Source organism: Mastigoproctus giganteus, chromosome 10, assembly GCF_048544385.1.
Source record: "Mastigoproctus giganteus isolate SK-2022 chromosome 10, ASM4854438v1, whole genome shotgun sequence".
In the NCBI taxonomy this organism is placed as follows: domain Eukaryota; kingdom Metazoa; phylum Arthropoda; class Arachnida; order Uropygi; family Thelyphonidae; genus Mastigoproctus; species Mastigoproctus giganteus.
Window position 1 is genome coordinate 166,196,372 of NC_143584.1, and position 26,057 is coordinate 166,222,428.

Consider the following 26,057-nt stretch of genomic DNA (forward strand, 5'->3'; position numbering starts at 1 on the left):
ACACAGATATAAGGGATGCAGAATTTGAATATGGGGATTACAATGTATACAAACAGGATGGAGAGGGTAGGAGTGGGGAGGGGGTTATGGTCTAAAGAAGCTACTAAAATCTAAGGCAGTGCATCCAGTTGACATGGTACTTGTGGATTGGTCACTCGCACACTAGCAAGACATTTGTGGATTTATTGAATGACTGCTTTCTACAACAGCATGTTAGAGAGGCAACAAGAGGGAATAATACTTTTGATCTGGTTATCAGCAATAATTATTCATGCATTAAGAATCAGCAGATAAAAGAACCACTGGGTGACAGTGATCACACTGTATTCCTTTGGGATTTACTTAAAGACTACCATCAAGGGTAAAGGGAAGGGTTTTTGCTTTAATAAAGGTTACTATGGTCTCAGACAGTTTTTAACTTTTATACAGTAGGACCAACTTTTTTTATTTTTTATGTAAACCCCAAACATGAGAGGTAATCAGAACCTATAGTACTTAGTACCGTGCTTGGGTTGGAGGTTGAGAAGACGAAAGAAGATATTTGTTGACATTGGACTTGAACTTCTGTAGACTGTAATTTTCAGGAAATACGTATGAAGGAAGGTTGTTCCAGAAAATGGCAGTTGAATGAATAAATGAGGAGGATGAAAAGTTGGTTCTGTGAGTTTGAAGTAAATGTATGTTGGCTGGTGACGGCACGTGTCGGACTGTTTTGAAAGAGAGAGAGAGAGAGAGAGAGAGAGAGAGGGAGGGAGGGAATTATAGAAGCCAATTCAGAAGAACAGTGCCCATGGAAGTATATGTAGAAGAGGCATGCAGCAGAAAAAGTACATCTATGAGACAGCGAGTGGAGAGACTCTGTTAAAGATGAATCATTAATTAACCTAACTGCCCTCTTCTGAATGGAATCAAGAAGCCTGAGAGAGGTTTTGGGGGCACCACCCCAGATGTGGGAACAATATTCCATGGCAGGGCGGATTTGCGATTTATACAGAGTGAGCAGCTCTATGGAAGAAAAGTAAGGATGAGAGCAAAAGAGAAAACCAAGTTTTTTAGATGTGGAGGAAGCTATATTTGTAATATGCTTGGGCCAAGAGAGATTAGAAGTCAGAGTAATCCCCAAAAGAGATATATCATTTTGCCAAGAAATTGGAGTGTCACTAAAGATAAGCATAGGAGCAGAAGAATCCTTTTTGCGAGATATAAGACAAGACTGAGTTTTAGAAGGGTTGAAATCAACTAAGTTGTTTTTGCCCCACTGGAGAATTACCTGAAGATTGGCATTTAAGGAATTGGTAGCAGATTTCCGAGAAGTTGAAGCTGATTGAGCAGGACAAGGTTTCTCAAAATGGAAAGTGGAATGCAATGTGCTATCATTGGCAAAACTATGGATAGGATTTCCAGTCAATGGAAGAAGGTCATTAATATAGAAGAGGAAAAGAGTGGCGGAAAGAACTGAACCTTGGGAGACACTGGCATTAGTGGAGAAGTTAGAAGACAGAGAGCATCTACATCACCCTCAGTGAGCGATCAGAGAGAAAACTGTATAACCAATTACTAAAAAGAGTTGGCAAACCATAAGATGGAAGCTTGTTTAGAAGACCTTTATGCCAAACACGATCGAAAGCCTTCGAGATGTCAAGAGCAACTACCGAACCTTTCCACTGAATTAGTCCATAAATGGGTAACATAAGCCAGAATATCACCAGTGGATCGACACTGACAGAATCCATACTGGCGAACGTTGATCAGACGGAAGGTTTCTAGGTAGTTTAAGAGTTTGCGGTTAATTGATTTCTCCATTACTTTAGAAAGAGTAGAAGTAACTGCAATGGGACGATAATTGGGATAACTGGATAGGAGGGATTTGTCACCCTTTTTAGGAACTGGCTGGATATGAGCAAATTTCCAAGCAGAAGGAAAAACACCTTTGGAATAAGAAAGTGAAAAAAGGTGGCAAAGAATAGGAGTAAGTTCAGGAGCACAGGTTTTGAGAACAAGTGGAGAAATACCATCGGGACCTGGAGCTTTCTTAGCATCAAGATTCGTCAAAATCCTATTGATATCCTTTTGACAGAAGACCACAGGAGGCATTGAATGGAGTGTGTTGGGAATGGTGGGAGGTGTTTTACCAAGATCATTAATATGAGTTGGAAGAAAAATGGGATGCTAGCAGGTCAGCTTTATCCTTGGCTGAAGTGACAACAGAACCATCTAGTTTGGACAGAGGTGGGAGCAGAGATGGGCTAAAGTTGCAGGCAATAGCTTTGGCAAGAGACCAGAATGCTCGGCAACCATTAGGGCAAGAAGCAAGTTTTCTACTCTTAGCCTGTTCAAACTCTAGTTTGGACTGATTAAAGGACGAGATTTTAAAGTGGAGTGCAGGATAAAGGATTCCATTCCTGCAAGAATAATTTCACTGACATGATCTGAGCAAACGTTGACATCAGAAGTTTTGAAACAGTAATCCGACCATGGAAAAGAAGAAAAGAAGTCTCGCAGATCATCCCATTTTGCATTCTTGTAATGCCAAACAACACGAGGTTGGGAATAGCCACGAGATAAAGGTTCCATTGGAGAAGAGACAATCACCAAGTTGTGATCTGAAGTGCCTAAAGGACCTCTCCCTTCGACAGTGTACTTAGAAGAGTTGTTTGTGAGAAAAAGATCAAGCGTATTGGCTGTATGATTAGGATTGTCTGGTATTCTTGTAGGTAAATGAACAATCTGTGCTAGGTCATTAGTAATTGCAAAAGCCTCAGCATCTCGACCTGCTGGGTCGGTGTGACTAGAAAACGGAAGCCAGCTGGAGTTGTGAACGTTAAAATCACCAAGGAAAGTTACCTCACTGTTAGGAAAGTTGGACTGGAGAAAGTCAAGTTGCAAAGAGAGGAAGTCAAAGAGCTCCAAGTGATTAGTGGAGTTGGGAGAACGGTAGAGACAACAGATGAATTTGACACAATGAGGTAGAGGGATTTTAAGACAGAGAAGATTAAAGAGAGGAGATTCCAAATTGCCAAGTCTCTGACAGGGAATATCAGAATGGACATATGCACCACCTTTGAGGCGAAAGGAATCATACAGCGAATAATTTGGACATCTGAGATGAGCAGTAGTTGAATCAACTGATAACTGAGATTCAGTCAGAAAAAGTACATGGGGTTTGGAAGACTGCAAGTGGAAATGGACATCGTTGAGATTGGAATTGAGAGCACGTATATTTGTGAAATGAATTAGGAAGTCCTTGGGAGGTTTAGATCTTTTTGCAGATAAGCTTGCTCTATTATTTTGACAATTCATGGTGTATTCAATAGTAAAAAAAAAGTGGGTGGGACATGAAGTAATGGAATTTTTGGATATGGCATACACATGGTAAGAATATACCCAGATCCTTGACATAACGTGGCCTCGACATATTCTCTGCATACACACTACTCAGACTCCCTCCAGTCACTATCTGCAGAGTTGAGGTAGCAAGATTATACACCAGCTGATCCGGAAGCCTCCTAGAGAGTTACCAATAGGTTCGGTCCAGTGTACTAACTAGCGGCTGGCCTGGAAACAGCGTTTTAGAGCTGTACCCTCGAAATGTAAGGAATATTGGATCTCGCCACGATGTTCATCGTAACCTCAAAAGTCATCAATCATACTGCATGATGGAAGAGATAGGGAAGGGTTGACCGGAACTTAGCTCTAGAGACTAAACATGGGTTCCACCACTTCAAGCCTCCAATAAGCAGAGTGGTGGTATTGCACTGGTTGATGAGAGTCATCTACCACTTAGTATTGCCTGGTAACATAGAGGGGCGGCATTCCTGCATGTGGTGTTGGTACAACACCTCAACCCCTGCTTATGTTAGTTCACGCCTGGGTGGTCACCCAGGGGTGAACCAACGTTGCAGTGTCTGCAGACCGTTACAAATTGCAGTGTCTGTAGACTAAGCACACGAGATGATCTGATTAAGGTGTTTAAAGTTTTGAATGGATTGAGCAAGCTCAATGCTGATCGGATTTTTCCTCTTTCTTAGACTACACACGAGTTGGCACAAATTCAAACTGAGGAAGGATGAGTGCAGAATAGACGTTTGACTTTAGCCGGGGGTGTTTGATTGCTGGAACAAACTTCCATCTGTTGTTGTGGAAGTTGATAGATTAAATAAATTCAAGGAAGCTTTAGACAAACTATTGGAGGGAATGAATAGGTGAAATGAGAAGTGTAGTGTTATTACTTTTTTGGGCTGATACTGTATAAGGTCTTGAATGGGTTGAGCATGCTGAATTCTGATGGGATTCTTCCACTTGTTCAGTTTACGAACTTAAGGGGACATAAATTCAAATTGAGGAAAGACAGCTGTAGAATAGATATGCCGAAATTTTCCTGTAGCCAGCGGGTGGTTAATTGCAGGAACAAGCTTTCATCTGTCGTTTTGGAAGTTGATAGGTTAAATAAATTTAAGGAGGAACTGGACAAACATTTAGAGGGAATGGTCGTGTGATTTTTTTTTTGGCTGATGCTACATAAGTTCATACGCTTGCTTTCTTGCATCACATTCCACGATTACTATTGCTATTATTATAAATTCCACCTCATGGCTACCAATAGCACGATGTAGTAGTGGCATGTGATGCAAGAAAGCAAGTGTATAAGTTTATGCAGAATCAGCCAAAAAAAAAAAAAAAATTAAAAAACAATCCCCTCTAAATGTTTGTCCAATTCCTCTTTAAATTTATTTAACCTATCAACTTCCACAATGACAGATGGAAGTTTGTTCCAGCAATGAACCACCCACTGGCTAAAGGCAAATTTCTGCACATCTATTCTACATCTGTCTTTCCTCAATTTCAATTTATGCCCCCTTAGGTTTGCAATCTGAAAAAGTGGAAGAATCCTATCAGAATTCAGCGTGCTCAACCCATTCAAACCCTTATACACCTCAATCAGATCACCCCGCAGGTGCATAGTCTCCAGCTGCTGCAATTTGCAGAACTTAAGCCTCTCCTGGTAAGAGGATCCCTTCATTCCCCTCACCAATCTTGTTGCCCTTCTATGTACACGCTCAAGCAAATCTACATCCTTCCCTTAAAAGGAGGCCTCCAGACCTGCATGCAGTACTCAAGGCGTTGCCCGACCACTGCCTTATACAGAGGGACAATCACCCTCTTTTCCCTGCTAGAAAAATTCCTGTATATTATTGACAACACCCCATGACTTACCCTAGCTGCCTGTATGCACTGCTCCGAAAATTTCATATCTGATTGCACAATTACTCCTAGGTCTTTTTCATTTTCTACCACCTTAAGTGTAGTACGACACAGTTTGTACGTTTCTCTGGTGTTAGTTCTACCCACATGCAGTACTTTGCATTTTTCAATGTTAAACTTGTTGCCACTTCTCAGCCCATCTGCCCAAATTTTCTAGATCCTGTTGCAGTAACACACTGCCATTACTGTCATTAACAACCCTGCTAACCTTCGAACATCTGCAAACTTCGATACCAAGCCTGATATACCTTCATCAATATCATTGATAAATATACAAAACAAAAGTGGACCCAACACCGAGACCTGCGAGACTCCACTAATAACATTAGTCCACGAAGAGCAGCACCCATTGATTACCACCATGTGTCTTCTCCCACTCAACCATCCTTTTATAAATTGTAGAAACTTACCCTTAATACCATTCTGCTCCAATTTGTACAGTAGACTTCCATAAGCAACGTGTCAAAAGCTTTCCTGAAATCTAAGTATATGATATCAAAATTATTTTTTGCATCCAGTTCCTTTGTAACCACATCATAATAGCCAAACAAATTTGTCAGACAAGACTTACCCTAAACAAACCCATGCTGTGTCTGAATTATTGCTGCAGTTTTGTCTAGATGATCCTGCAATGAATCTTTAACCAGTAACTCCATTATTTTACAAGGAACAGAAGTTAAACTAACTGGTCTATAATTACTTGTGTTACCCTTCGATCCCCTTTGTGAATTGGGGACACATTTGCATATCTCCGGTCCGTAGGGACCTCCCCTGAGTCCAAGGATGCTCTCATAATTAATGTTAAGAGTTTGCTTACTTCCTTTGCCACCTCCTTTAATATAACTGGATAGATCCCATTCACCCCAGGTGCCTTTCTTATGTTTAAGTTCAACAATTTCTCCTCCACTTTGTTCTGAGTTATTACAAAATCATTAAGCACTCTGTTACAATTTGATAATCTTGTGGCATTTTCAAACCTTAATAACTCCTCATGTGTGAATGTAGATGCAAAATACTCATTCAGTTTGTTTGCTATCTGAGCAGGATCATCAAGAGTTGAACCACTGATATCAAGAGGACCAATTAGATTCATTACACCAAACTGGCAGTTTTCTGACCCACTTAACACCGCCTCGATAGCATCAGCAAATATTCTTGCACCATCTCTATTTAGCATTATCATTTAGCATTAGTAGAGGCATTTGATGCAAGAAAGCAAGTTTATGCAGCATTAGCCAAAAAAGAAAAAAATAAATAAATAAAAAATAACCACTTCCACTTCACCCCTCTGTTCGTTCGAAATACCTGTTCAGCTGAGCCTTAAACTTATTTAGGCTATCAACTTCCACGAAAAGGGATGGAAGTCTGTTCCACCAACCAACCACCCGCTGGGTAAAGGCAAATTTCCTCACGTCTATCCTACATCCGTCTTTCCTCAATTTGAATTTATGCCCTCTCAGGTGATTATTCTGAGCAAGAGGAAGAATTCCATCAGCATTGAGCATGCTCAAACCATTCAAGGCTTTATACACCTCTATCAGATCACCTCACTGGTGCCTAGTTTCCAGACACTGTAATTTGCAAAACTTAAGCCTTTCTTCGTAAGAGCACTCCTTTGTTCCATTCACTAATCTTGTTGCCCTTCTCTGTACTCGTTCCAGCATCTCTACATCCTTCTTGAAATGAGGCCTCCAGACCTGTATACAGTACTCTAGGTGTGGCCTGACCATTGCCTTATACAAGGGAATAATCACCTCCTTATCCCTGCTAGAAAAAGTCCTATATATCATCGACAATACACCATGAGCTACTCTTGCAGCCCGTCTGCACTGCTCAGAAAACTTCATATCTGCCTGCACAACCACCCCCAGGTCCCTTTCATTCTCTACCACTGTCAGTGTTGTACCACAGAGTTGATACGTTGCTCTGGGGTTGCTGTTTTCCATATGTAGTACTTTACATTTGTCAATGTTAAACTTCATTTGCCACCTCTCAGCCCATCTGCTCAACCTTTTCAGATCCTGTTGCAGTAGCATAGTGTCAGTAGTGTCCTTGACAACCCCACCAACCTTCGTTTTGTCTGCAAACTTGGACATTAAGCTTGATATACCATCATCAATATCATTTATAAATACAGAAAACAATAATGGACCCAATACTGAACCCTGAGGGACTCCACTAATAACATTAGTCCACGATGAGCAGTGTCCATTGATTACCACTCTCTGTCTTCTCTCCCTCAACCACCCCCTTTATCCATAGCAGCAATTTGCCTCCAATGCCACACTGCTCCAATTTGTGCACCAGTCTTCCATGTGCAACAGTATCAAAAGCCTTTCTAAGATCCAAGTATATAATATCAAAGTTATTCCCTGCATCCAGTTCTTTTGTGACTGCATCAAAAGTATCCAATCAAATTGGTCAGGCAAGACTTCCCCTTAACAAAACCATGCTGTGTCTGAGCTATAACTGAAGTCTTGTCTAGATGATCCTGCAGTGCTTCTTTAACCAGTGCCTCCATTAATTTTCCGGGAACAGAAGTTAAACTAACAGGTCTATAATTACTTGTGTCGCCCTTTGACCCTCCTTTGTGAATTGGGGTCACATTTGCACATCTCCAGTCCATGGGTACTTCCCCTGAGTCCAAGGAAGCTCTCATAATTATGGCTAAAGGTTTGCTTACTTCCTTTTTCCTTTGCTGCCTCCTTTAATATAACTGGATAGATCCCATGCACCCCAGGTGCCTTTCTTGTATTTATCTTCAACAATTTCTCCTCCACTTTACTCTCAGTTATTACAAGATTCTCTAGCTTACTGCCAGAGTTGAATACACCTCTGGCATTCCCCTTGCTGAGTGGAATGCCAGAGGTGTCTCATCCCTGTAGATTTAGGTGTGTCTCATCCCTGTAGAAGCAGTCTCTCCTGTTAACAAGCACAGACCAGGCTGAAAAAAATTCTACCCCTTGAGCCTTGCACATTTCCTCCAGGGCCGAATTGATTGACAACGCTATCATCATGTACACCCTCCTATCGTGTCTGGGCAGAATTGCAGACACTTTCAAATTTAACCCTAACTCACTACATTTTTGCAACATTGACCTGTACTTGTTAAGTAAATCTGCAGGTCTCCTACTCTTAATGTCATTGGTGCCAACATGTACAACAATATCACCCTTTGTGCCCTTAAAAGATGTTATATGTTTTACAATGTCATCAACTTTTGCCCCTGGCAGACATACCCTGGTGCTATTCCATCTATCCTTTTTACACAATATATTCCCCATCTCCCTGACAATAGAGTCACCGACGATAACTAACTCCTGTGGGACCAGCGCATTCTGCTTTGGAGATTGCCGCTGTGTTGCCTGATGCCCAGGAGTGAGCTCTGGCATTGAGTTGGGCAGCTGAGAGCTTGATAGGCCCCTCAATTTACTGTATTTTCCCATATATAAGACGCGCCTTAATTTTGGGGCCCGAAATTTGAAAAAAAATGTATTACATAAAGTTATTGAACTCAAGTTTTATTCATCATAAAATTCATACAACTCGTCACTGTCAAAACTCCCATCCATAGCTTGTCCTCATCTGTGTCTGATGACCAATCACTGTCTTCATATATTGCCTCGTCCTCAGTTCCATCTATGGCATTTGAAATGCCACACTTTTTAAATGACCTGACAATGATCTGAATCTTGATATTATCCCAGGATCTCTTCACCCAGATACATCTCCTATAGTTTGTTTCTTCACTCTTCCTGCTGGTGTCAAATTGTCCCCAGAAGACTTCATCCATTGGTTCCATTCGTCTCTCATATCAGCTTTGAAGGATTTGTTAATGCTGACATCAAGTGGTTGGAGCTGGGATGTCAAGGTATGATGGCAAGTTTTGTTTTTTGCTCTCCAGCAATCTTCTTTGTATTTTTTTTGTTATGTGTGCCCTGAACTGATCAAGCACCAATAGGGCAGGTTTGCATAAGAGCCCACCTGGTCTCCTGCTCCAAACTTTCTCAAACCAGATCTTCCTCTCATCCTGATCCATCCAACCCTTGTCGTGAACGTGGACAATCACTCCTCGAGAAATGTCTTCTTTTGGCACAGTTTTGCGTTTGAAAATCAGCATAGGAGGCAGCTTGGTTCCGTCGGCACAACAAGCTAGAACAACTGTATAATGGCTCTGTTCATGTCCACTTGTCTTCACAGTTACAGTTTTCACCCCCCTTCACAGCAGTTCTGTTACTTGGGATATCAAATTGAAGGGGGACTTTGTCCATATTTGCAATCTGTCCCAACTCAAACTGATGTGTCTTCTGATATTGAATGATAAAATGATGAAATTCAAGGACCTTCTGCTCATAGCTTTCAGGCATCTTTTGGGCAAGTCTGGTGCGTGTACGCATGCTTAGTCCATTCCGTTTCCTGAACCTGAAGCACCAACTGTGTCCTCCTTTGAAATCAGTAACTTCTTTTTCATCAGCAATTATTCTTGCCTTATGTTGAACCATCTTTGTCGATGGAATTCCAATTGCCCTTTGCTCCTCAATCTATATCTTCAATCCCCTCTCTAAATTAGGCCATTTTGCTGACTTGCCTCTAATGGCCTTCTTCTGCCATGGCGTTTTCAGTAGGGTTTCTTTTTCCCGTAGCCAGTCTCAGATTGTTTTCTCAGTTGGAGGAGGATCAAACTTACGTTCAGCAGCACGATTTCCATTCAATTTTGCAAACTGGATCACTTTTAACTTGAATTCAGCACCGTACGAAAATCTTTTCTGAGCCATTTCTGGGCAGAATGGGGCAAAACGTAACCTAATATACCAGTAACAAGTGCGAAACAATGAGCGCAAAGAAAACTAGCGCGAAAAAGTGGGAAATGCAAGTAAAAGAAATCTACCACCACTGTAGACGCACCCAGTTTTTAGACCCCAATTCGAAAAAAGGTGCATCTTATACATGGGGAAATATGGTAATTTCTTCAAGGGCATCTACCCTACACCTCAAGCTCTCACAAACACCCATCAGAACACTGAGTTGATGCCTAATTTCTACACACTCTCTGCATCTGGCACACACATGGAACAGAACATGATCTTGGCTAGATCATGTTCTGTTTCAGAGAGTTTGGCAAACATTTCACAAGTTGCACATTTTTTTAGGCTGTGATGCGTTGGTGAATTGCCCCCCTCAGTTCTCCCCCGAGTCACAGTACTCCTGCCACTTTGTGCCCGTTGCTTTTCTGCTCTAGTCTGGGGCATGATATTTTATATTAATAAGATCAATCAATTTAATTAATTAATTGTCATTACTACCCTATCTAATAGAATCCTAAATGCAGGGATGCGAATTACGCTATATAATTTTATGTTTGAGCTACCTAGTTACCACAATTAAAAACTGAATTCCCTACCACTCTATACAAAAACAATGGCTGCAAGATTCGAACGAAACAACGGTTTTATGTATATTAAGTAGTAATCTAAAAAAAAACTCTTATCTAAATTAAAAATAAAAATAACCAGTGTATCTAGAACTATATGGCTACTTACAAAGTTCAATATAAAATAACAATTAGGTAAATAAAATGGCAAACACATTGCTTTTTCGGAGACTGTAATTCACAGCTGTAATTTTTAAAGAGAGTCGGCCCCCCTTTTGATAAACACTTCTTGAATACAGTACAGAAGTATAGCAGCATTGTGTGCTTTCTGCATATCAAGAGAGATCATGACTAAATGCTCTCTTATGATGAAAGCAATCTGTGTTGTCTTGTATTTTTATTAAGAGATCCAGTGTTGACCTCTTTCCTGAAACTGCATTATGTGGGCACTAGAAGCTATAATTTTCTAGATACTACATAGCCTTGCATTTATGCCTTCTTTCATTAGTTTTCCTAGGCAATGGAATAGTAGTTGTTTGGGTTTGAACAGTTTTTTCAAAGGTTTGGGAAAGGAAGTAAAGAACTGTAATATGACCATTTATCAGGAAGCTTGTGTTCCATATAGGTTATATTGTATAAAAGAAAAGAAGAGAAAGTGCGTGATTCCTCCTGTAGTTCTTTTGGCATCAAATAACAGATAATGTGTGGATCTTCTGTACTTTTGATGGTTTGGGATAGTACCTTATGAAATATTGATATTGCAAGGGTTGGTATTATGATTCTGTATTTTTTGTGGAGAAATTTATACTGCATTTTTCTGTATGGTTCTTGTATTCCTGAAACTTTAGTGGATTGGATGCAGTGGCAGAAATTTTAGTGAAAATTTCACTCAGGGCATTTGCTATAACTCCCATGTTAAGCTATGTTTTGGTCCTTGTTCTGAAAAAAATGAGAGGGCAAAATTTTGGTATCTGTTTGTTTTTCTTATTTTATTCCATACTGTCTTAGTATTTGTAGTTCTATTAATTAATTGCTGAAGCAAAATGGATCCAGGATGTTTTCTTACACTCGTATGCAATATATCTTGCCCCCAACTCTCAATCATTTTATAATGTATTAGATTGTATGTGGTAAGTCTTTCGAAAAATGTTCCACACTTTATTTCTTATCTATTTTGCTTCAGTGCATTTCTCATTCCACCGAGGCTTTGGGAGTGGAAGAAATATTGTGGATGTTTTTGGTATTGTTATTCTGCTCTTTTAATTCTGCCTGTTATATATTGAACTTCTAAGTTGATGGAAAGCTATCACATTTTCTGTCGTTCAATTATTGCCAGGTTTTTGTATTTTCCTCAATCATCTTTATCCAGTCTCCACCTAGGTCAGTATGAGGTGGTGGGAGTGTTTTGTTAAGGCAACATAGGGTAGTCATTATTGTGCAGCAGACCTTCACGAATTGTCCATTCTAGGACAGGATATAATTACAATACGCTGAACATATAGTAAGATCTGTTACTGTGCTGATTCCTATTGGGTTGTTGTTATTGTTATTTGTTTTTTAGGAGCATTAGCAACTAAGGCCATATTGCTCTGGGATATGCGGTGGTCATTCCCTGACCTTTCCACATCCTCCGTATTTGGTGGTGACGGGCTCAAACCCCGGTCTAATCAAGAAGCATGTGCTACGCACTGCTGCTCCTTCCCACCTGGCTACAGAGGCACCTGATTCCTATTGGGAGGTGGACAAATGTATACTTGATTTATCCAAGGGAGTTAAACTGTATCTATTAATTTTTCCAGTTCTCTTTTGTTAATATCAGTGTTCTCCATAAAGGATGGTGCGCATTCAAATCTCCCACTATTCAGAAAGGAGTAGTTAACTGATCTACTAGGTCTTTTAATTCTCTAAGTTATATCCTGGTTTGATGATAAATACAGTAATACCTTGAGTTTTGCATGTGATGCATTCTATGATCAAGTCCCAATTGCGATAAACTCGGAATTCATGTAAGTCGAGACATTTTTCCAAAAGAAAGATTTATTTTTAAAAAATAAATACTTTTCAATTTATTGTATTAAAAAACTGAATATATATAATAGCAAAAAATTAAAACTCACAACAGATACTCACCGATTCTTCATCTTCACTAGATGACGTGAAGATTTGGAGCCTGCTTATTAATGACGGTATCTGATGTTGTTTGATAATGTATAGCACTACTTTTTCTGGTCAAGCTCTTCATAACATGCATTTGCATCCCTAATCAATCTTGAAACCCTCACACTTCTTCAGTTGGATCATTTGAGAAATTTGGATCATTTGCAAAATATAACAAATAACATTCCAAATGTTTAAAAGCCTTAGTCATTACACTTACTGTCAAGGTTTTTTGTTGCATGCACATGCTGAATGTTTTGTTCTTTTTGTTGGGCATATAATAACTCAGTTAAATTTTCAATGGTTAGTTCTTGATGATGGGACTCTAGCAATTCTTCAACATTTTCTTTAATCTACTTTATCAAAGCCTATGGACTTTGCCAATCGAACAATTTCACCCATTATATTTGTCGAACTGTTTACTGGTAATTGTGATGAATCACTCATTGCATCAGCCCCCAAAGTTCTTTCCACATGGTTCTACAGCAACTCTTACTTTTACTGTTACTTCACCCCAAGTATGCTCCAATAATGTCGACCACCATTTCAATATTAAAATGTCTCCAAAATTCTTTGGCATTTTCCTTTTCTTTTGTACCCAGTTCTCTTATACTTTTTCTTCAATATTCTTTGAAGGTAATATAACCTTTGAATGCTTTTATTACTCCCTGAACCCAAGTCTGGGCTAGTGTGGAGTTGGGCAGTAAGAACAGCACTAGCACTTTAATGTCCTCATTAAGGTCTCCGACATCTGTGGATGTCCTGGTGCATTGTAAATTAATATTAAACTTTAAAAGAAAACCTCTTCAGTTCAGTAATAAGTAGATTGGTAAAATAGTCTACAAACAAAGTGCTTGTGATCCAAACTTTTTTTGTTGGACTTCCAGTGAACAGGTAAATCTGCTTTTGAGAAACTGAAACCCCTTAAAGCTTTAGAGTTCTTGGAATGGTAAACTGTTAATGATTTTAACTTACAATCACCAGCGGCATTAGATCCCAACAAAAGAGTGCATTGATCTTTAGCAGCTTTGAAACCAGTGACAGATTTTTCTTCAATGGAAACAAATGTTTGGCATTGACATGTGTTTCCAGAACACAGCAGTCTCATCTAAGTTAAACACTTCCCTGGGTTCATAATTTTGGTCATCAATTACGACCTTCCATACACTTGTGAATTTGACCACTTCTTCGTCAGCAGCAGTAACTTTCCCCATCAGTTTTAAACTATGGAAGTCACGATAATCTTTGAATTTCTAGAACTATCTGGCACTGGCATTAAATAAATTAGCCTTTGGTGCATCATTTTTTAAAAAGTCAATTGTTTTGGCTTTTCCTTTCTACATGCACTTCTTTCTTTTTATGGATTCAGTATCAAAAGACTTTCTTGATTTTGATATTCAATCCACAAACCTAAAATCCTTTTCATAACTGTTAAATGAATGATAGAAACTTGAGCTGCTGTTTTCTTACACATGATAATTTTATGATTCTTTAATTTTATCAGCATTGTATGAAGTGTTGATTCACTTAGCCCTGTCATTTATTTTATGTCTTTTGCTTTTTCTTCACTCTCATATCTTCTCACTACAGAAGACTTTTGTTTCAAGGTAATAACTTTCCTTTTCTTTGAAGCTTTATTATAACTCACGATGCAGGGCTCATGGCTGGGGACACACACACACATGGTAAATGAGGTAGAAGTAACACTAGCTTAGGTTGCAATTTAAAATAACATTGTAAAGGGTTTCTAAACAATTATAGGTAGGACAACATTTTCATTTTTAATTGCAAATTCTATTTAATTTTATCATAACTTATGCACATATTTGAAAATCAATTATGAATATTTAAAATATTACATAAAACAAATAAAAAAATTCATTAAAACTGAAATTTTTAAAAAAATGCACATCAAGTTAACATGAAATCACATAAGTAAGGGCTGGTCACTTACACACTAGCAAGGCTTTTGTGGATTTATTGGATGATTGTTTTCTACACCAGCATGTTCGGGAGGCAACTAGAGGGAGTAATACTCTTGATTTGATTATCAGTAGTGATTCTTCATGCATTAAGAATCTGCAGATAAATGAACCACTAGGTGGAAGTGATCACAGTGTGCTGAAGTGGGATTTACTCAAAGAGATAACTACCATTAGGGGTAAAGGGAAGGTTTATTGCTTTCGTAAAGGCGACTACGATGGACTGAGACAGTATTTAAATTCTATACAGTGGGACCAACTGATGATGTTACCAACAGCAAATTCAAAATGGGAAGCATTCAAAGAATTTATCTTGGAAGCTACTAGGATTTACATACCAACTAAGAAATACTGTTCAAGGTTTAGGAATAAACGGATGTCAGATGAACTAATGAGACATATGGCAGAGAAGAAAAATGCATGGGATACATACAAATTAACACGTGACACAGAAGCCCATGATAGATACAAGTTGATCTGTAACCAATTTACAAAGGAGGTTAGGCAGGCGAAGGCAAATTATGAGAAATCTTTGGCAAGGGATGCAAAGAAAAACAGCAAAGAGTTCTTTACTTACGTAAACTCTAGAAGGAAGGGGATGAATCAGATTGGTCCACTTGATATCGATGGGTCAACTGTTGATGATCCTGCTCAGGTAGCTAACAAACTAAATGAATATTCTGCATCGACATTCACACATGAGGAGTTATTCAGCGAGGGGAATGCCAGAGGTATATTCAACTCTGGCAGTAAGCTAGAGAATCTTGTTATAACTGAGAGTAAAGTGGCAGAGAAATTGTTGAAGATAAAGACAAGAAAGGCACCTGGGGTGGATGGGATCTATCCAGTTATATCAAAGGAGGCAGAAAAGGAAGTAAGCAAACCCTTAGCCATAATTATGAGTGCTTCCTTGGACTCAGGGGAGGAACCCACAGACTGGAAATGTGCAAATATGACCCCAATTCACAAAGAAGGATCAAAGGCTGACAGAAGTAATTATAGACCTGTGAGTTTAACTTCTGTTCCAGGAAAATTAATGGAGGCACTGGTTAAAGAAGCACTGCAGGATCATCTAGACAAGACTTCAGTTATAGCTCAGACACAGCATGGTTTTGTTAAGGGGAAGTCTTGCCTGACCAATTTGATTGGATACTATGATGCAGTCAAAAAAGAACTGGATGCAGGGAATAACTTTGATATTATATACTTGGATCTTAGAAAGGCTTTTGATACTGTTGCACATGGAAGACTGGTGCACAAATTGGAGCAGTGTGGCATTGGAGGCAAATTGCTGCTATGGATAAAGGGGTGGTTGAGGAGGAAAAGATAGAGAGTGGTAATCAATGGACACTGCTCATCGTGGACTAATGTTATCAGTGGAGTCCCTCAGGGTTCAGTGTTGGGTCCATTATTGTTTTCTGTATTTATAAATGATATTGATGATGGTATATCACGCTTAATGTCCAAGTTTGCAGACGATACGAAGGTTAGCAGGGTTGTCAAGGACACTACTGACACTATGCTGCTGCAACAGGATCTGGCAAGGTTGAGCAGATGGGCTTAGAGGTGGCAAATGAAGTTTAACATTGACAAATGTAAAGTACTACATATGGGAAACAGCAACCCCAGCGCAACGTATCAACTCTGTGATACTACACTGACAGCGGTAGAAAATGAAAGGTACCTGGGGGTGGTTGTGCAGGCAGATATGAAGTTCTCTGAGCAGTGCAGACGGGCTGCAAGAGCAGCTCATGGGGTATTGTCAATGATATATAGGAATTTTTCTAGCAGGGATAAGGAGGTGATTATTCCCTTGTATAAGGGAATGGTCAGGCCACACCTAGAGTACTGTATACAGGTCTGGAGGCCTCATTTCAAGAAGGATGTAGAGCTGCTGGAATGAGTACAGAGAAGGGCAACAAGATTAGTGAATGGAACCAAGGGTTGCTCGTACAAAGAAAGGCTTAAGTTTTGCAAATTACAGTGTCTGGAGACTAGGCACCGGCGAGGTGATCTGATAGAGGTGTACAAAGCCTTGAATGGTTTGAGCATGCTCAATGCTGATGGGATACTGCCTCTTGCTCAGAATAATCACCTGAGAGGGCATAAATTCAAATTGAGGAAAGACGGATGTAGGATAGATGTGCGGAAATTTGCCTTTAGCCAGCAGGTGGTTGGTTGGTGGAACAGACTTCCATCCCTTGTCGTGGAAGTTGATAGCCTAAATAAGTTTTAGGCTCATCTGGACAGGTATTTCGAACGAACAGAGTGGTGAAGTGGAAGTTGTTTTTTTTTTTTTTTTTTTTTTTTTTTGGCTGATGCTGCATAAGCTTGCTTTCTTGCATCAAATGCCTCTACTAATGCTAACTTGAATTCACATAACTTGAGGTAGTACTGTATATAAAAACTGCTGTGCTACCAATGGATTTTCAATGGATTGAAAATGGGTTCCCTTAAGTACACTTTTCAGTTTACAGTTCAAGAGAAAAAAACATTATTGCCAAGTTCAAGAGAACTTGGCTATAATGCACCTATTCGTTTATTATAAAAAGGAAATCAGAAAGTCGTGTACAGTCAAGTAAGGTCCTTAATCAGAAAAGATTAAAAATTCCAGTTTGCTTGAGGAAGCAGAAAAATTCAGAAATATTGGCTTTGTCACCAATCAAATTCTCTAGAGTTATAGGTTGATGAAAGTTAACCAGTGGGTGCAGGGTTGAAATTCTGTCTTGTTTATAATAGGGGCAGTCAAGGAGAATGTGTTTAACAGTCATATTTATATAACAATGTGGACACTATGGGGATCATCTCCGGTGAGTAAATGCAGGTGGGTTAGGTGAGTATGATCTATTCTTGCTCTTGAAAGGATTACTTCTTCTCGTCTTGATGCACGGACACTAGAGTGCCAGATTTTCGGATCCTGTTTAATCTGAAGGAGTTTATTATTAGTTTGAGAATGCCACAGTGCTGCCCATTCTGATAGGCATGCAGCGTTAATCATTAGTGCAAAATCTGATGCTGGAACAGGGATATTGATTAAATGTAAGGTGGTAGGGTTTTTTGCAGCATTATTGGCCAGTTCATTGCCCAAAATACCAGAATGTGCTGGTATTCAACAGAAGGTAACTAGTTGGTGGCATTCTTCAATCTGCAGTATTAATCTTCTAATTTGATTAATAACAGGGCGAACTTTATCTGAGGAATTACACAATGCCTTGATTGAGCTGAGGGAATCAGTGTAAATTACAGATTTTAAAGACCAGCCAGAAGAGAGATTTTGTAAACTTAGTTTAATTGCGAATAATTCAGCTGAAAAGATACTGAATTCAGATGGAACGGATGCTTATACAATTGTATTTGGAAACACTGTAGTTTCTCCAACGTCTGAATTGGATCTAGAGCCATATGTGTATATTAGTAAAAAATCAATATATCTTTGAGTTTGAACTGCATGAAGCTGTCTGATATTTGATGCTTGCAAAATATTCTTTCTCCATTGATAGAGGTAAGTGTTACAGGTCGGTATAGGAGGTGGAACCCATGGTGGTTGAGTACCAATTGCTACCTGTTGTATGGAATGGATGGAAACATTCTAGACCTCATTAGTTCAAGAAGGTGAAGAACAGCTGGTTTACTATGCTAGGTTTACTTCTGTACAGATTTTCTAATGGTGGATTGAAAAGGTATGACTGAATGGGACACGAGGCACAACTTTGTATCTTGACAGAGTACTTCAGCAATAGCGATTTCCTACTAAAGATAGTGGGGGCTCGTGAGCATCAATGTAAAGGCTGTGTCCCGGCCATGTTATGAATGCACCAAGTGCAATCCTCAGTGAACAGTGTTGTGCTGGATCAAGCCAGAGTAATGCACTCTTTCTGGCAGAATCATAAATGGGAGCTCCATAATCAAGACAAGATCTGAATGCCCTGTATAATCGAAGTAGGGAGGTATGATCTGCACCCCAGGTTAGGGCAGACAGTGCTAAGTATGTTTATCTTTTTTAGACAGGCTGTACGTAATTTTTTAATGTGCTCTAGGAAATTTAGCTTGTTGTCCATGATTAATCCTAGAAATCTGATGTTATTAACTGCTTGTTAACAGAAGAGACTGCTTCTACAGGGATAGGATACACTTAAATAGAAAGGGTGCAAGAATATTTGCTGATGCTATTGAGGCAGAGTTAGGTGGGTCGGAAAACTGCTAGCTTGGGGGGGGGATACACAGACTAATAGATTAACAGTAAACGCAGAGGTAAAAGTGATTCTTGCAGTACTTCCATTGAAATGCAATTGAGCAACAGCCTGGAAAGCAAGGCAATGCGAATTTCCAGTGCTGGGAGTCATAGTGGAACAAGTAAATACATGGGCTGTGTTAGAGTACAAAAAGGTGCATGTATACTTGCATGTACACCAATGCTAGGAGTATAGTTAATAAATTCGATGAGCTTGAAGTGCTAGTTAAGACATCAAAGGCAGATATTGTCGGGATATCAAAGACATGGTCACACAGACATAAGAAGTGCAGAACTAGAATTTGGGGAGTACAATGTGTACAGAAAGGATAGACAGGACAGGAAGGGATTATGCTGTTAGTTAAGAAACACATAAAATCTAAGGAAGTGCATCCAATTGATGTTGGTGGACAATGCAATGTTGAGTCTGTTTGGTGTGACATAAGCACTGGGAAAGGAAAAATGAAAGTAGGTATGTGTTATAGGCCTAATGAATATGATGAGTATAATGAGCAATTGTGCAGAGAAATAGTGGGCCAGTAAATTAGAGTGTCTTATCATAGGGGATTTTAATTTCCCAGATATTGACTGGAATTTGTGGATTGGTCACTAGCAAGGCTTTTGTGGATTTATTGGATGATTGTTTTCTACAGCAGAATGTTCAAGAGGCAACTAGAGGGAGTAATACTCTTGATCTGATTATCAGTAATGATTCTTCATGCATCAAGATTCTGCAGATAACGGACCCACTAGGTGGCAGTGATCACAGTGTGCTGAAGTCAGATTTACTCAAAGAGGTAACTACCATCAAGGGTAAAGGGAAGGGTTTTTGCTTTCGTAAAAGTGACTACGGTGGTCTGAGACAGTATTTAAATTCTAAATTCTAATTTAAATTCTAGAGTACTGCAAATTCAAAATGGGAGGTATTCAAAGAATTAATCTTGGAAGCTACTAGGCTTTTCATACCAACAAAGAAATATTGTTCAAGATTTATGCCTAAATGGTTGTCAGATGAACTAATTATACATGTGACAGAGAAGAAAAATGCACGGGATACATATAAATTAACATGTGACACAGAAGCCTATGATAGATATCAGCTGGTCTGTAACCAGCTTATATCTAAACAAAGGAGGTTAAGCAGGCGAAGGCAGATTACGAGAAATCTTTGACAAAGGATGCAAAGAAAAAAAAAGGGAAAGAGTTCTTTACTTAAGTAAACTCTGAAGGAAAGGGATGAATCAGATTGGCCCACTTGATATTGATGGTTCAACTCTTGATGATCCTGCTCAGGTAGCTAACAAACTAAATGAATATTTTGCATCGACATTCACATGTGAGGAGTTATTCAGGGAGGGAATGCCAGAGGTCTACTCAACTCTGGCAGTAAGCTAGATAATCTTATAATAACTGGGAGTAAAGTCGAGGAGAAACTGTTGAAGATAAACACAAGGAAGGCACCTGGGCTGGATGGAATCTATCGAGTTATATTAAAGGAGACAGCAAAGGAAGTAAGCAAACCCTTCACCATAATTATGAGAGCTTCCCTGGACTCAGGGGAGGTACCCATGGACTGGAGATGTGCAAATGTGACCCTAATCCAGAAAGAAGGACCAAAGGGAGACATAGGTAATTATAGACCTGTTAGTTTAACTTCTATTCCATGGAAATTAATGGAATCACTGGTTAAAGAAGCATTGCAGGATCATCTAGACAAGACTTCAGTTACAGCTCGGATACAGCATGGGTTTGTTAAGGGGAAGTCTTGTCTGACTAATTTGATTGGATACTATGATGCAGTCACAAAGGAACTGGATGCAAAGAATAATTTTGATATCATATATTTGAATCTTAGAAAAGCCTTTGATACTGCTGCACATGGAAGACTGCTGCACAAATTGGAACAGTGTGGTATTGGAGGCAAATTGCTGCTATGGATAAAGGGATGGTTATGTGGGAGAAGACAGAGTGGTAATCAATAGACATCGCTCTTCGTGGACTAATGTTATTAGTGGAGTCCCTCAGGGTTCAGTGTTGGGACCATTATTGTTTTCTGTATTTATAAATGATATTGATGATGGTATATCAGGCTTACTGTCCAAGTTTGCAGATGATACAAAGGTTGGCAGGGTTGTTAATGACACTAATGACAGTACACTGCTACAACAGGATCTAGAAAAGTTGAGCAGATTGGATGAGAGGTGGCAAATGTAAAGTACTACATATGGGAAGCAGTAATCCCAGAGTAACATATCAACTCTGTGGTACCACACTGACAGTGGTAGAGAATGAAAAGGACCTGGGGGTAATTGTGTAGGCAGATATGAAGTTTTCTGAGCAGTGCAGATGGTCTGCAAGAGTAGCTCATGGAGTCTTGTCAATGATATACAGGAATTTTTCTAGCAGGGATAAGGAGGTGATTATCCCCTTGTATAAGGCAATGGTCAGACCACATCTTGAGTATTGTATACAGGTCTGGAGGCCTCATTTCAAGAAGGATATAGAGCTGCTGGAACGAGTACAGAGAAGGGCAACAAGATTAGTGAATGGAACAAAGGGTTGTTCTTACGAAGAAAGACTTAAGTTTTGGAAATTACAATGTCTGGAGACTAGGCACCTGCAAGGTGATCTGATTGAGGTGTATAAAGCCTTGAATGGGTAGAGCATGCTCAATGCTGATGGGATTCTTCCTCTTGCTCAGAATAATTGCCTGAGAGGGCATAAATTCAAATTGAGGAAAGTCTGTTGTAGGATAGATGTGTGGAAGTTTACCTTTAGCCAGTGGGTGGTTGATTGCTGGAACAAACCTCCATCTGTCGTTCTAGAAGTTGATAGCTTAAATAGATTCAAGGGAGAACTTGACAAACATTTGGAGCGAGTGGATGGGTGAAATAAGGGTTTTTTTTTTTTTTTTTGGCTGATGCTATATAAGCTTGCTTTCTTGCATCATGTGCTAATGCTAATTAGCTACCGGGATGGAGATATTAGAGATATGAAGTTCAGGATTAGGATAAAACTTGCATTGTTTACAAAAATGGATAGCATCTGTTTTCTGCTGTGAAAGTCTATAGCTGTTGATGCCGGTCTATTGATGTATTTTATTTAGTGATACCTGAAGCTGTTGTTCAATAGATCTAATGTTTTGGGAATGACAGGAGATGGAAAGGTCATCTGCAAAAAGGTAAGTGTCTATGATATTTGGAAGTTTAGTGATAGAATCTATTCTAAGAGCGAAAAGAGTGGCACTCAGTACTGATCCCTGTGGAACGCCTTCTTCCTGAATGAACGTTGCAGAAAGGGCTTGCTGGTATCGAACTTGAAATGATCTAGTATGTAGAAAATTCTTCACAAATATAGGAAGGTTGCCCTGCAGACCAAGAGAGTTAAGGTATTTTGGTATACCATGCTGCCAGGTGGTGTCAAAGGCCTTCTCTATATCTATGAAACCATTACTAGATGTTCGTGTTTAACAAAGGCATTACGAATGGCAAATTCAGCCTTAACCATAAGGTCCAAGCATGACCTGTTTTGACGAAAGCCATATTGGCTATTGCTATTGTCTAATTTTTTTCCATGTTATTTTGGTGTCAGTGTTTTTGTTGATGCTTGGTGCAAAATGGGTCCAGGATTCTTTCTTGGCTTGCCTTTTTATGAAACATGCTTTTGCCTTTAATTTCTTATAATTAATGATTGGTTGGTTATTTGGTTTTTAGGAGCATTAGCAACTAAGGCCATATTGCTCCGGGATATGCGGTGGTCATTCCCTGACCTTTCCGCACCCTCCATATTTGGTGGTGACGGGCTCGAACCCCGGTCTAATCAAGAAGCGTGTGCTACGCACTGCTGCTCCTTCCCACCTGGCTACGGAGGCGGCCCAGTATAATTAATGAGATTTGGTGTGTGTGGTCGGACATTGCCGAAATACATTCCAGGCTTTATTTTTGGCTTTCTTTGCTTTGGTGCAATCCTCATTCCACCACTTTGCTTATTGGAGGCTTGAAGTGGTGAAACCCATGTTTAGTCTCTAGAGCAAAGTTCCGGCATCCCCCTCCCCCCATACTTCTCCTTCAACCCATGCACAGTACTAAGTACTACAGGTTTTGATACCTTTCGTGTTTGGGGTTTTCATAAAAAAAAAAAAAAATTTAGAAGGTGCAACGTGATGTAATTTGTCATGTTATCAATAGGATGGTGGCAGATTTTTTCTCATCAAGAGCAACTGATGACTGAAATTTTGCCCAATTTGCACAGACAAATTTCCATTTTCTGCAGGGTTCAGTTGAAGTAGTCGGTGCTAAAAAAGTTGCATACTATTGGAAAGTGGAAAATAGGATTATTTAATACATATCACTCTATCGTCGGGACCAGTACTGGAGAATAAATTGAGAGATCTATTGCTGAGGTGTGTCCAGTTGGGAGCTGTACATGTGTGAGTGCACCAGTATTAAGTATGGTGAGATTTAGTGCCTCTAAAAAGCTTTCAATTAGTCGACCCCGTCTATCTAATTTAGTAGCACCCCATAAGGGGTGGTGACCATTAAAGTCCCCTAATATACAGAGAGGTAGAGGTATCTGTATGAAGAGGTCTTCAAGATCTTTTAAAGAGTAAGTATGGTTTGGCAGTAGGTAGATTGAGACAAGTGTTATTGCAATGTGGAAAGTTATATGAACAGCAATGGCTTCTATTTCTGGTTTTTTTTGATAGTTGTTGGTGCATAGGCTTCTGTGGCCATAAATGCACCTCCCAAGGTTTTTGCAGTACTTTGATCCAAGCCCGAGGCTGGAATCAAACCCGCGACCTTTGGGTTGCCAGGCAGGCACTTTACCCACCCGGCTAGCCCGGTCAGCCTATTTCCAGTTGAAGTGGTATATGTTTAGTTGGGATCTTTGAATTAACTAGGATTGCCACACCACCATGGGCAACATTAGCTGTATTTTGATCTCTTCAATAAAGGCAATAGTTCTTTATCAAAGGAGAAATTTGCATGGTTAGGTAAGTTTCCTGAAGACTGGAAACGTACCTGGCAACTGGCAAATGACGATTAATTAGATCTTGGATATTGTCTGTATTGCAATGAAAGCCTCTGCAGTTCCATTGTAAAATACAATGGCATTATTTGTGTTTAGTTGATGGAGCTGATTCTGACTGCTTTTTGAAGGTGACAGGTTTATGAAGTTCCAATTTTTGTTTGTCTTTTTTTTTGGAAAACTGGCCGACCAGTGTCCATTTCTTCTTCTTCGGCATGGATTTCTAAAATAGGATCTTATTGTATAGATATGCCATCTGTATCTTGAATATTTTTCACAGTATTTGAGTTTGTAATACGAGATGTGGTAGCAATCACTGGAGGAGGAGGTGCCGCTTGTATTGTCAGAGGAGTATTATTTGCTTGGTCTGTGGTCTTGGATTGTTGCTTGCGTGAAGTTGTTTGGAGCTCAGAGAGGACATTTCTTGCCCAATCAGAAACTGATTTATTAGTAGGAACTGTGACATTAGTTTGAACGGAGACTGCTTGATATTTTTTTACAGCATTTGCATAGGTAATATTTTGGTTTATAGTTGGTGCAACTAGTTTTCTCGCTTCTTGGAAACTTACTTTGTTTTCAACCTTGTATTTTACTAATTTTTTCTCGGTTTTCCACTTTTCACATTTCTTGGAATATGCATGATGGTCACCATTGCAATTTGGACAGGTCATTTTTGTAACTGTGCAGTCATTTTGTATGTGGTCTGAGGATCCACAGTTGGGGCAGACAGGAATTCCTCTACATACAGTTTGAGAATGGCCATACTTCTGGCATTTATAGCATCTTAAAGGGTTGGAAATGTAGGGGCGGATGCGACAAAATAAATAACCTGCTTTTTCAGCAGAGGGTGAGTAAGGCGTATTGAATATAAGAATAATATTTCTGGTAGGTGCCAGTTGATTATATTTTTTAATCATTATTCTTTTTGCTTCAATTACATTCTGTCCCTGCAGTTCTTGGGCTATTTTCTCCTCGGTGACATTTAATAAATCCCAACTAGATATGACACCCTTAGATGTATTTAGGGTTGCATGAGGAGATATTTTTGCAGGAATGCCAGCAAAGCTTGTTAGTTGTAAAAGCTTTTCGAAATGTCTTTGATTCATGGTTTCTATAAGTGAGTCTCCTGACTGAAGTCTCTTCACCATCTTGGGAGATCCTGCAATACCCTCCAGATGTTTCTGTATAACAAATGGAGACAATTTACTCTAAAAAGAAGATTAAGAAAGATGGGCAGGGTTGCTCCATCTGATCAGTCTCTTTGGTTTGTCCTTTCATATGTCAACATGGTCTGTATTGGCCATGTTTGCTCCTTTTTGCCCCTGGCAAGAGGACTTTCCTGCCCCGCAACGGAAGGCAGGAGTAGTGCTGCAAGGAGGCCAAGCGGTTAGAAGGGTTAATTCGTTAGTAAAGTATGTAATATAAATAACAAAAAGAAAGGTGAGTTTTCTTTCTCTGTTCTTCTTACTTGAGATCTTCCAAGTGTAGAACTGATTTATAAATCAAACTGTTGATAGAAAACGATATAACTTAAGAGGAACTTTTATCTCTGAGAAAGATCACTATTTAATTTGCAATACAAACCCTTGACCTTGAATTTGATTGGCACCCAGGGCCCTGGCAAGTTGAGTGCATGTTCACCCACAGGGATTGAAAGTGGTGAACAGAGAGTGCATTGTATGCTGGGGCATTGCCTTCACTTAGGGAAAATATTGGAGTTACTAGTTAAAGAAGTAATGCAGGACCATCTATATAGGAGTGTAGTTATACTTCAATCACAGCATGGGCTTGTTAAGGGGAGACATTGTCTAACCAATTTTATTGGGTACTATAAAATTGGTTAGACAATGTGATAAAGGAATGGATGCAAAAAATAATTTTTAATATATACTTGGATTTCAGAAAAGCTTTTGATACTGTTATACATAAAAGACTGCTGTACAAATTGGAGTAGTGTGGCATTAAGGGAAAGTTAATGCTATGTTTAAGGGATGGTTGAGTGGTAGGGACTATTTTGTCTTCCCTA

At 39.5% G+C, this 26,057-nt stretch overlaps 1 protein-coding gene across 6 annotated transcripts in view; it reads right to left on the reverse strand.

Moving 5' to 3' along the window:
* Nipped-A (Transcription-associated protein Nipped-A) overlaps positions 1–26,057 on the reverse strand; it is a 1,216,281-nt gene that overhangs the window by 23,333 nt on the left and 1,166,891 nt on the right. The window lies entirely within an intron of this gene.